The 11,940-nt window shown below is 40.7% G+C and overlaps 1 pseudogene; it reads right to left on the bottom strand.

Moving 5' to 3' along the window:
- Positions 1-3,117: 3,117 nt before the first annotated feature.
- On the bottom strand, positions 3,118-5,869 carry LOC101435668 (peptidyl-prolyl cis-trans isomerase A pseudogene; annotated as a pseudogene).
- Between the last annotated feature and the right edge of the window lie 6,071 nt (positions 5,870-11,940).

Below are 11,940 nucleotides of genomic sequence, written 5' to 3' on the forward strand. Positions count from 1 at the left end.
ACAGTTGCTCTAAGCAGGACCACTTTTAAGACTACTTCTTGTGACTCTAAAACCACATCTTTAGCAAGCAGGACCATAGGGTCAGATCCTAATGCATCTCAAAGCAGTCCAAACCATGAACACACTTTTTTAAATAAGAGGAGTGGCAGGGAAGCAAAACATGTCCCTCTTTTAAACAAGTTAAACTTACTTATCTTTTAGTAGACCATTCTTCCTGCTGCTTTGAATTTCACAAGAGTATTAATTTACAGGTTTGTGCAAACATCTGCAGTTGGGATTTATAATTCATGGAACTTGGTTCTGGCTGGTTCTTGTCCAAAATAAAAGGCAACAAAAGCTGTCAACAATCTCGTTCCTGACATATTTTCTCATAGCAGCAGACAATAGCAGATTAAGACCTCAAAGCCCGCGTATTAGCTGAGAAACCATGGAATGCCCTGAGTGCATTAGTCATATAGGGGAGTGGGGGATTTTCCTGCTTAAATGAGTGATAGACTTGTGTGTTTTTAAGTGGAATAGTATAAAAGAGAAGAGTCAAAAAGGTTGGTGCCCAGAACCACCCCGCCTCCCACTGTTCAACCACAATAGGTAGTTATTTCTTACTCTTACTTCTCCTGACTTTTCTGGACACTCGTCCATGTAAAATTCCATCTAGAAAAATAAGTTCTCTCGCAAAAGGTTTAAATATTGCTAGATAAATGTATCATTAGATAAATTATCGCATGATAAGTCATCCATCCAGAGAGGACACTCCAATAGAGTTATTAGGAATACATAAACTAGCCTTCAATTATAATACCCTACGAGGCGCTGGAGAGGGGCAGGAAGCATTCACCAGGTGTTTTAATTAATTTTAGTTTCTGATTAACTATATTAATGAGGAAGCATTGGACCAAATAAAGGAGGTGTCTGCAAAGTTTAGGGTTATAAAATTAGGACAATTGCACCTCCAAATTGTCAATAAAACATTCTTAGCTTCTTCAGTTTCATCTCTCACACGGCATTTATTATATTTGAGTTTAGGGGAAGGGGTAGATTTCAAATAAAATTAGTGATGGCCTCTTCCAAATTCTATTTCATATGATACCTCATAGCCAGATCAGTTTGAGGCTTTGTTTTCTTTGTATACTTCTATAATTTTATACTAAGAAGTATAATGATATATAAGTATAAAAATACAGACAATGATATATAAGTATAATGATAGCATCCTAAGAGGTGAATATAATATTATCTTCTATAGTAGAAAACTTGGCTTCAAAAGGGTTAAAAATTCCTTTTACTTTGAATTTAGGGTTAGAAAGTATTTTATTTTATTTTTTTAAGACTTATTTTATTTATTCTTCTTCCCTTCCCCCCGTTGTCTGCTGTGTTCATTCATTATATGTTCTTCTGCATCCACTTGCGTTATCCTGTGGCACTGGGAAACCGCGTCTCTTTTTTGTTATGTCATCTTGCTGCGTCAGTTCTCCATGTGCGTGGCGCCAGTCCTGGGCAGGCTGTGCTTTTTTCACATGGGGTGGCTCTCCTTGCCGGGTGCACTCCTTGTGTGTGGGGAACCCCTATGCAGGGATGCCCCTGCATGGCACGGCACTCCTTGCGGGCGGCAGCAGCACTGCACGTGGGCCAGCTCACCGTTCGGGTCAGGAGGCCCTAGGGATCGAACCCTAGACCCTCCATATGGCAGATGGACACTCTATCAGTTGAGCCATGTCCACTTCCCGAGGAAGTATTTCAAAGTGAGCAAGTCTAACCATCCACCTAATGCAGAAGTTTCATCTGCAACATCTCCAACTAGTGATTATTCTGTCTGAATAGTTTCTGTGATTCAAGAAAACTCATTCCATTTTTGAACCACACTAATCATTAGAAAGTTTTGCCCCTATAAAGGTAAAATTCACCTCTCCATAAATTCGTTGATGCAGCTTAGCTCTGCCCGTTGAATCCACACTGTATAAATCCAAGCCCCTTTATATATGATAACCCTTAGAATTTTGGAAAAGTCCATTTCAGTTGACAGCTTCCAATCTATTATAATGCTGGACATACTTCTATGAACACATTCCAATTCATAAGAAATTCTCTCAAAAAGTAATGATCATAGAGAATAATCTAGGCACTGAATAACATAGTGAACCTGGAGATGGATGAGGACTGTGGTTACTAGTACAAATATAAGAATGTTCTTCTATGAACTAGAACAAAAGTACACCACTATTACAAGGTGGTAAGAATATGAAGATGCGTGGGAAAAATACAGGTAATGTAACTTATGGACTACACTTAACAGCAATATTTTAATATCCTTGCATCAACATCAAGGAAATACTGTGCTAATAATAGGGGAGTACAGAAAAAATATACCAAATATACACTATAGACCGTAGTAAGTGGTAATATTCTGATGATGTTCACTCATGATCTGTAACAAATGTTCCACAAAAATATAATGTGTTGGTGGAGGGATATTGTATGGGAGTTCTGCATATTGTGCATGATTGATTTATAAGTTCACGACTTCTCTAAATATATATATATAAAGTAATGACCATACTGAATCTAGTATTTTTCATGTAATATGTAAAGTGTACAATATGGAACTATTAGATCCCTGGATCAGGACACCAGCACTGGGCGTACTGAACCCCAAATTTGAGTAGCACATTTTAGAGCCCCAGGGTACATCCTATAACATCTCAAAATCAATTTAAGATGTCAGGTGTGGTGGTTTGCAGCTGTATGTACCCAAGAAAAACACGTGCTTAAATAAGCCATTCCTGGGGTAGGGGGTAATACATTGTAAGTAGGACTTTTGATGAGGCTTGTTAAGGTATGTCCCACCTCCAGCAGTGTGGGTTTTAATCCTATTACTGGAATCCTTTTTGTTTGTTTGTTTGTTTTTGTTTAAAGTTTTTATTTAGTAATCCTAAATTTAACTCTGCAATCCACCCACACTTGGAAGGAAGGGGAGGATGATGTGGAACTCAAAGAACTGCAGTAGAACCCAAAGAACTGTAGCAACAGCACAAAGATTACAGGAGGCTGAGAGCAGACCAAGGATGGCAGGGCACTCTCCTGAGCTACAGAAAGAAAGGTCTAGTGGTTAAGTCAAATTTATTAGGCTTGTCCACAGTCGGCAATGGTAATTTTCTTGCTGGTCTTGCCACTCCTGGACCCAAAACGCTCCATGGCTTCCACAACATTCATGCCCTCTTTCACCCTGCCAAAGACCTTGTGCTTGCCATCCAGCCACCCAGTCTTAGCAGAGCAAATGAAAAACTGGGAGCCATTTGTGTTGGGTCCAGCATTGGCCATGGACAAGATGCCAGGATCCGTGTGCTTCAGGATGAAGTTCTCATCAAACTTCTCCCTGTGTATGGACTTGCCATCAGTGCCATTATGGCATATGAAGTCACCACCCTGGCACATAAACCCAGGAATAATTCTATGAGAGCAGGAATCCTTATAACCAAATCCCTTCTCCTCAGAGCTCAGGGCATGAAAATTTTCTACTGTCTTTGGAACTTTGTCTGCAAACAGCTCAAATAGGATGTGACCCAAGGGCTCACCATCAATGGTGATGCCAAAGAACACGGTGGGGTTGACCAAGGCTATGCGTGGGGGACTGCAGTGGCAGATGGCGGCATCTGCAAGGCATCCTGGAGTCCTTTAAAAGAGAATAAAATTCAGGCAAAAAGAGAGAAAGCAAGAAATGGAAATCAATGAAACCCAGAAGAAAAGGGAGAGACCAGCAGACACTGCCATGTGCCTTGCCATGTGACAGAGGAGCCAAATATTGCCTACAGTCCATCTTCAGGAAGAAAGCATCATGTTGATGGTGCCTTGATCTGGGCACTTTCCCAGACTCAAAACTGTGAGCAAACAAATTTCCATTGTTTTAGCTGAACCATTTCACTGTATTTGCTTTGAGCAGCCTAGGAAACTAAAACATCAAGATATATTTAAAACTTAATCGTTATTTCACATATAATCTATTCCAGACTTTGTCATGCACAATATAGAACCTACATTTTTATCCATTTCGATGGTGAAATTTGATAAGATGAGGAAAAATTATAGAACCTTTCTGAAATGTATTTACATTGACAAATTGTCTTTGAGAACCAGTTTGCTTATGACTCCACCTAAGCCAGCCAGCATGTCACCAACTTATTGTCTGCAAAGTCAATCTAAGTACACATGCATATGACATTCACTCCACCATCAATCTAAGCATTTTTCACAGATTTCTAAGAAACTTTAGATATTCTGATGCCTAAGAATTTACATAATCTGTTCCCTTGTTGGTCTTTATGGTCACTCTACTTTGTGAACTGCCAATCTAGAGAGACTATTAAAATCATAAGCACTTGAAAAAAATACAAATGAGGAAGACACAGCAACTGCTTCAGGTCCCAACTTAAACAGAAGCATTAGCTAAGCCAACAGACTTCCTATCATTGAAAACAGGGGACTTTATTTCTTTAAAATAAAAAAGGGATTCTGTCCACCAATGTTCACAGCAGTCATTATTCACAATAGCCAAAAAGTAGAAGTAACTCAAGTGTCCATCAACAGATGACTGGATAAGCAAAATGTGATATATATGCACACAGAGTATTACTCTGCTGTCAAAAAAGAATGAAGCAATGAAGTGCATAAACATGCTGTAACATGGGTGAACTTCAACAACCCTATGCTAAGTGAAATAAGCCAGACACAAAAGGACAGATACTGTATGATTCCACTTATATGAAATAGCTAAAGCAGGCCAATTCATAGAGGCAGAAAGTAGATTAGAGGTTATCAGGGGCTAGAGGAGGGGTGAGGAGTTATTGCTTAAGGTGTACAGAGTGTCTGGTATGGATGATGAAAAAGTTTGGTTATAGATGGCAGTGATGGTACACAACATTGTAAATGTAATAGATGACACTGAGTTGTACACACTTAAACATAGTTAAGATGGCAATTTTTATGCTTTATAACTATGTTACCACAGTATCCTTTTTAAAGATGTTCCTTTTTTAGGACAGAGTAGAATCTGTATTTAAAACTTTTTAATTGTTGGATATCAGCTAATGAAATTGTTCAACATTTTTCCTCATAATGTCTCCGAGGGCCTTTTTGGGGATGTGATTGAGAAGATCAGGTGTGGCCTGTTGGTTTATACAATGCCAATGGATGCTTGGGAAGGGGGTAGAGGCCAAGACGAACGGGGAAACTTAGGGCGAGATATTTGCACCTCAAGTTTACATTTCTGGGCATGTCATAATTCTCCCTCTGAAGGAGAATCCTGACTTTCTCAGGCAAATCCACAGTAGAACCCAGCCCAGAGCTACCATGGATACTAAGCACTGCAAGTGCACCTGTGGCCGAGGGAGCTATGATCAGGTGGGGCAGGCTTGAGCAGAGAGGGCCTCTACTTGGGCAGGTAGCATAAGAATTCTACTGCAAGCGTAATGTCCGCTGGTACATCCATAGGTGGCTCTCACACTCAATGTATCCGAAAGCTCTACAGATAACTGGATGGCATCAGCAAGAGCAGCAGCAGATAAAAGGTGGATAGCTATGCCCAGGAAGGTGAAGAGCAGGGAGAGGAAGCCACATAAGAAAGCACAGCCAGAAGGGACCCTCAGAACAGCTGGAGGCAAATGCAGGGGCAGAAAATGATGTACCTACAGTAGCAAACTGTCCTCAGGGGTCTCCCTGTACCATGCAGGACAGCTTGAGGGGGCCACTGGCATTGTGGGAGCCTTCATGCCCTCAGGGAACCCTACCACAGATCTGCTAGTTCATCAGGGAAGGAGATTTCACTTCCAATAGCCAGTCTTTTCTTATGAAGACCTTCTCTGACTAGCTGGGATATCATGCTTGCAAACCCTAGCCCTGAGGTAAGTTTTCCAGCATTCCAGGCGTGGGGGGGCTTGAACAAAGAGAAGTGTCCACACTCTGCCCATTGGCCAGTTCTCTCTGTACACACAAGGGTTAAAATCTGGATCTGTCTGCCTCTAAAACTATGGCAGATATGACCTAAAAAGCCAAGAGCCCCTTTGGAACCATTGCTGTAATGTTCCAATGTGTCTTTTCACCCATAATTTCAGCTACATGGGCATCGCCACAAAACCATAGTGCAGTGAGTTGAATTTAGTACCCCAGGAGAAAAAAGTGTTCTTCATCTGAATTCCATTCCTGGGGTGCCAACCCAATGTCAATGGGACCTTTGGAAGGTGTTAATTTTAGTTAAAGTGTGCCAATTGAAGCAGGGTGGGTCTTAATCTTATTACCAGAGGCCTTAGAAAGAGAAAGCTACAGACCCTGGGAGAGAAAGGAGAGGATGTGGCCATGTGATGGGAAGCCAAGGAGCCCACGGGCCAGCCTCTGAAGGAAACAAGTCTTCCAGCCTCTGAAACTGAGCCGATCAATTCCTACTGTTAAGTCAACCCATTGTGGGGTGTTTGTCGTAACAAATGACACTCAGCCACAGTCAGTAAAGGACTCAGCTCAATTTTCCTCCTTCACCCTCTCTTTTGGGTAGCTTCCCTAAAATCTGGAAATGCAGGAACCAATAGCCAGAGTAAAAACCACCATCATCCTCTCACTTGGCTCTCAGGCACTCTCTAGGCAACAAGAGAGGAAGGGCTGAAATATACCCTAGTTAATATGCCTGGGGGCAGCCTAAGGGGTGTTTTCTGCTTGAGTTTATTCCCCTCACCATTCCTAAAACCTAGAGGCCTTGAGGCACAAAGGAGAACATGCTCTCAGGCTGCCCGTTTCTTCCTAAACTCATAAACCTGGAGATCTGAGGTGAGGGGACCTCATTGAAAATTCTCTTCAGCTGGGGTTCCCCATAAACTTTCACCTCTCTCTCTGCTCCCCAAAGTCATTCAGTCAAGGTGGCAGCAGGATGCCTCAAATTGTAAAAGATAGTGATTTGCTACACCACTGTGTAACTACTCCATTGTATGAAGAGGGAGATAAAAAGATAAAAATGCATTTATTAACTCAACTTCCTTGATTTTTCTCAGAGCCAAGATAGACTTCACACAATGAAATGAGGTTACCCCATACCATGCATAGAACTGAGCAGTCAGATGAGCTGGGCAAGCAAATTCCACCTGTTCTGCTAGCTGTGTGACCTGAGCAAGTAACCAATGTCTAAGTGTCCACAAATGAGGAACAGGAACAAATACCCACCTCAGAGGGTTATTGAGGACTCCATGAAATCAGGTATGTGATAGCACTTATCAAAGTATCTCCTTTCAGCTCCAATGGGGGGAAGAGAATGCCACTGCCTGCTGCTGAGTGGTAGCCCCAGAGCCCAGTGCTCTCTCTGGATGGGGTAGAGGTAGGCTATGGGAGCTATGGGGAAATGACCCCTCCCCTGTCACTTTTCTTTCCCTACCACCCCCACCAAAAAAATAGCAGGTGAAAATAATGGAGATTAATCATGCAGTAAAGAAACCCCAGAGGCTCGTTGACTCCATTAGTTAAGTGCCACAGAGCTGGGACACTGTCTTCTTGCTCATGACTGCAAACCAGCATTTATTAGAGAGTAGCATAAGAGGGCCTCAAAATATCATTAGTTAGTTAGGGAACTTTGGGCTGGGCACTGAGAATTCAAATGAAAAAAGAATGGTGCCTGGGGATCTTTTAAATAAGGGTCAGATTAGGCAACATCAGTAGAATAGCCCACCAGTACTGCATGGGTCATCTCAGGATTTCACTCGTGGTTTAAAATGAGCTGCTCCCACTGCCTCGAAAAGAGATAGAACCTCAGGTAGAGAGGAACCCTGGCCCACGAGCGTGGAGGCTGGCTGCCATGTGAGCACACATGCCACTCAAGGTGACCACAGCCACGGACACCCCGAGGTCAGCCAAAGAGGGAGAGAGGCAAGTGTGCAGTCCAGGTGCCTCAGAAAGGCTGAATCAGTAAAATACAGTGTTTTCCCTTGCACCAGGGATTTATTTTTCTAAGTAAAATTTACACCCTTTAATAGGATGATCATAAAGTCATCTGGCTCAGAAAGACTGCAGAAAGAAATGGGGAGAGAGGAGGAGAAAGAGGGACAGAAAGAGGGAAGAGAAAGGAATGGAGGGAGGGGCGAAGGGATGGAGGGAGGGAATAAAAGGAAAGAGAAAGGAAGGAAGAGAGAGGAGAGGGAAGGGGAGGGGAGGAAAGGGGAGAGGAGGCGAGGGGAGGGCTAAAAGAAGAACAACAACTATGGAAGAGTGATAAATGGTTTTATTAATGAAACTGGAGAAAGAACTGCAAAGCTTTTTCTGAAAAGGATTAACAGCTGTTTTAAGTTGTTAAGGCTGCCAATGTCATACCAGAAATGGGTCGGTTTTTATGAAGGGAATTTTTGGGGGGTAAAAGCTCTCAGTTCTGAGGCCACGAAATGTCCAAATCAAGACACCATCAGAGATGCTTTCTCATCAAGGTCGTCTGCTGGCAGGTCCTGGAGTCATACCACACAACAATGCAAGATGGCGGCCAGTCTCTGTCCTTCCTGAAGTCCTGTCTCTCACATGGCAGGGTCAAAGTAGCAGCAGTCTTTCTCTGTGTGTTTCTGCTCTCAGTTGTCAGTTTATACAAGAACCCCAGAAAGAGAGTGGAAACCCAACCTGGGTCACACCTCACTGACGCAGTCTAATCAAAGGACCCCACACCCACGGGAATGGATTAGTTCTAAGAACATGATCTTTTCTGGATTCACAAAAGAAAAACTTGAGACTGTCACACAAAAGTTTTAACCACCTGGCAGGTCAGTGTATTGGCAGAAGGCCAAGATTGATTTCAACCCCAGCTATTTATGAACTGTGTGACCTTAGGTAAGTTTCTTAACCTCTCAGGGCTTCATTCCCTCATTTATAAAATAGGGGTAATAGTACCCACCCTACAGAGATTTTTATGAGGATAGAATTGCTTAGAACAGTGACAGGCATTTATTAAGCTCAGGAAACGTTAGCTATCATTATTAGTATTTCAATGGATTTTACTTCTGTCCTTAGTGAATTGGACTACTTACACCACACAGTTATGAGCGAGAGCAAAACTGTGAAATGAAAGGTAACTCTAAATAAGCTAAATTGTCAGTTTATGAAGTAATTCATGTTTTATGTTGAACATAAAGGAAGAAGGATAGAACTTCAATAGAAAATCAGTTTCTCATACCTTTCATAACTGTTGAATAGCAAGTAGAGGTGAGGGGAGCAGCATTAATAGCCCTTCACAGAGTGCCCAAAAGCCTGGGGAAGATTCACCAACTCAAGCAAAATGTTTGGGCATAATTTCAAGGAGGCAGGACCAGACTCTGAAGGTAACTAATGAATTCATTGTATTACACACACTCAGAAAAACGATGGGATACCAAAGTGGGCCAGCTAGCATGGAGCTTAGATGATACAGGCATCTGAGAAGGGAGAAGTTGGGAGACTTTATCCAGGACTATTTATCCAAAGCACGGAGACATTGAGTCTGTTGGCCATAAATATCCCAGTCACTAGAGAGCTCTGTTTTTTCTTGCAGGGTCAAAATGGTTCATTTGTTCTCACCACTGCCACAAAAGCAGCCCTAGTACAACCTGGGTTTATAACCTTAAAGAAGACATTTAAATTTTGATTTGGTTACTGTCACGTAAAATGGGAATAATTTTATTGTTTTTGCAAGGTTGTCATGAAGATTAGCAAAAAGGAATGTAAAGCACTCCATAAACAGCAGGTATTTTTACTTCTGTTGTTATTGTAATAATAAACTTTATGCATCTTTCTTGGCCCCATTTTCGTATCATAAATTAGGATACCATGAGGCACCCTGTCGAAAATTCATAGATTCACTTCCAAGTGTCCACATTAACCTCTTGTGAGTTTGGTTAGTGAAAGTCAGTCTGATCAATTCTGGAACACTAGCAAGACCAAAGATAAATATTTGTAAATCAGAAGCTCAGGCGCTGGAACATTCAACCATGGTCATCTTGTGAGGCATTTCCTAAGTGGTTTCCCAGCAGTGCCACCCTGATACATTGCCACGATATGCAACATATAAAGGGTGGGAGACCAAGGGTTTGAGGTAAGGCTTTTATGTTCATTACACTCAGATTAATTAGGGAGACTAGGCAAAGGAAATTATTATCATTGCTTTCATTTTGAAATACTTTAAATGCAGTATACCATTTGATTATTCTCACGTCAACTTTGTGAATGTAGAGAGCAGAAGGGATCACTGCCTTGCTTTTATAAAAAGAAAACTGAAACCTTTGACAAGTTAAAAGATTTCCCCTGTCCTTCTGCTAATTTTGGATTTATTTTGTTATTCTTTTTCTAGTTCCTTAAGACGTGAAGTTAAGTTATTAATTTGGGGTCTTTCTTCCTTAATAATATAGATGTTCATAGCTATAAATTTCCTTTGGCGCTAAGTATAGAATTTCCATATAGTCTGGCAGTCCCACTACTAGGATTGAATGTACCCAAAAGAACTGAAAACAGGTACGCAAGCAGACATTTGCACACCAGTGTTCATGGCAGCATTATTCACAACTGTCAAAAGAGGGAGTCAACCCAAGTGTTCATCAACTGGTGAATAAAGAAAATGGCATATACATGTGATGGAATCTTATTCAGCTGTAAGAAGGAATGAAGTCCTGATGCATGGAACAACCATGGAGGAACCTTGAAGACATTATGTTGAGTGAAATTAGCCAGACACCAAAGGACAAATATTGTATGATCTCACTAATACAAACTAAATGTAATAAGCAAACTCATAGAATTAAAATCTGGAATATAAGCTACCAAGAGATAGAATGTAGGTAGAGAATGAGGAGCTGATGCTTTATTGGGCAGAATTTTTAATTAGGTTGATTGTAAATGTTTGGAAATGGGTAGAGAGGATGGTAGCACATTATTACAAGTATAATTAACAACACTGAATTATGCATGTGATTGTGGTTGAAAGGAGAGGATTGGGGTCATGCTAAAAAGGAAAGCTAGAGGATAAAACATGGGACTGTATAACACAGAGCACCTCATTGTGGATAACTCTGGTTAATAGTACAAATATAAGAATGTTTTTTCATGAACCAGAACAAATGTTCATCAGCATGACAAGATATTAATAACAGGGTGATACATGGGGAAAATACACCTAATGCAAACTATACACTATAGTTTAAACTAATATCTTAATATTCTTTCACCAATTGTAACACAGGTAACAATTGGATGCTAAGTGTCAATAATAGGAGGGTATATGGGGTTTTTCTTCTGGAGTAATGAATACATTCTAAAATTGATTGCGGTGAAGTATGCACAACTCTGTGGTTATACCGACAGTCATTGATTGTACACTTCTGATAGATTGCACAGTGTGTGACTATATCTAAATTTAAAAATGCTTTTTAAAAAATTCCCCCTGAGCACTGCCTTCATTACATCTGTAAGTTTGAGTGTGTTGTGTCTTCATTTTCATTCATTTCTAAGTAATTTCTAATTCTCTTGTAATTTCTTCTTTAACCCATTTATTGTTTGAGTGTGCTGTTTAATTTGTACAGACTTGTAAATTTTCCAGTTTTTATCTTCTGTTACTGATTTCTAGCTTCAATCAATTGTGGTAGAAGAAGTTATTTTGTATGATTTTAATATTTTTAAATGTATTGAGACTTCTCTTATGCCTAAGCATATGATCTATCCTGGTGAATGATCCATGTGTGCTTGAAAAGAGTATGTATTCTGCTCTTATTGGATGAAATGTTCTATGTATATCAGTTAGATCTATTTGGTTTAATTGCTGTTCAGGTCCTCTATTTCTTTATTGACATTCTCTTTAGATGTTCTATCCAGTATTGACATGGTGTATTGAAATCTCCAGCTATCAATGATAGAACTATTTCTTCCTTCAATTCTGTCAGTGATTGCTTCATCTGGTTTGGGGTCCTGCTGTTA

Source organism: Dasypus novemcinctus, chromosome 14 (assembly GCF_030445035.2).
Source record: "Dasypus novemcinctus isolate mDasNov1 chromosome 14, mDasNov1.1.hap2, whole genome shotgun sequence".
Taxonomy (NCBI): Eukaryota; Metazoa; Chordata; class Mammalia; order Cingulata; family Dasypodidae; genus Dasypus; species Dasypus novemcinctus.